Source organism: Chrysochloris asiatica, unplaced genomic scaffold (assembly GCF_000296735.1).
Source record: "Chrysochloris asiatica unplaced genomic scaffold, ChrAsi1.0 scaffold00222, whole genome shotgun sequence".
In the NCBI taxonomy this organism is placed as follows: Eukaryota; Metazoa; Chordata; class Mammalia; order Afrosoricida; family Chrysochloridae; genus Chrysochloris; species Chrysochloris asiatica.
The window spans coordinates 2,721,904-2,723,272 of NW_006408740.1; positions in this window are offsets into that span (position 1 = coordinate 2,721,904).

A 1,369-nucleotide genomic window follows, 5' to 3' on the forward strand; every position below is an offset into this window, starting at 1 on the left:
TCTTCAAAGAGATAGAAAAACAAATTTTATATTGAAAGGAAAGAGACCCAGTATAAGCAAAGCACTGCTTAAGAAGAAGAATAATGTTGGAAACCTGTGACTCCCTGATTTTTAAATTTACTACACGGCTACAGTGGTCACAATAATAGGAGAGTTTAATACAACACTTTCAATGAAGAATAAAACAATCACAAAGAAATTCAGTAAAGCTGTAGAAGATCTAAACAATACAATCAACCAGCTTCACCTCATACACATATACAGAATACTCCACCCAACATCAACACAACATACAGTCTTTTCCTGTGCACATGGAACAGCCCATATGTTGGTCCACAAAGGAAGCCTCAATAAATTTTAAAACATCAAAATATTACAAAGTTTCTTATCAGATCACAGTGCTATATAATCAGAAACCAACAACAGGGAGATCAAGAGGAAAAATCAAGTACAGGGAAACTGAATAAGAATTTGCTTTAAAACTACTGGGTAGTTAAGGCTCTAATACATGTCATAAATACTCTGTGAAACATTACTAAAAGCATATAAACAGAAGAGTACAAAAGATATGACTTGGACATCCTAAAAATTAGAAACTTACATGCATCTAAAGATTTCACCAACAGAGTAAAAAGGGGGCCCGCATACCTGGAAATTTTTTTTGCAATGACCTATCATACAAGGGACTAATCTCTAAAATTTATAGAAAATTACAGCACTGCTGTATGAAAATTTAAAAAATGGGTACAGGACATGAATAGACATTTCACCAAGGAAGACATTCAGGCAGCCTACAAAAATTTGAAGAAATGTTCACAATCATTAGCTATTTGAGAGATGCCAATCAAAACAACAGTGAGATACCATTTCACACCAGCATTAACAACAAAGTTCAAAAAAATGGATAACAACAAATGCTGGTGAGGGTGTGAAGACACTGTGCCCTCTTACATTACTAGGACTGTAAAATGGTTCAGCTGCTGTGGAAAAGGGATGGTGCTTCCTCAGAAAATTGTAAATGAAATGTCATATGACCCAGCAATCCCTCGACTTGGTAGAGGTCCACAAGAAATAAGCACCAGGACACGAATAGATATATGCACACATATGTTTATCACAGCACTATTCACAAAAGCTAAAAGATGGGGAGAAAACCTAAATGCCTATTAATGGAAGAATGGATAAACAAACTTTGGTATATACACACTGTGTAATACTATACAATATACAACATTGAAGAATAATGAAAAAGACCTCATGTCATGGATGAGCCTGGAAGACATTATGTTGAGTGATATTAGTCAGTCATGAGAAGATAAATATTGCATGAGACCACTACTGTAAAAACTCAAGAAAAGATTTTCATACT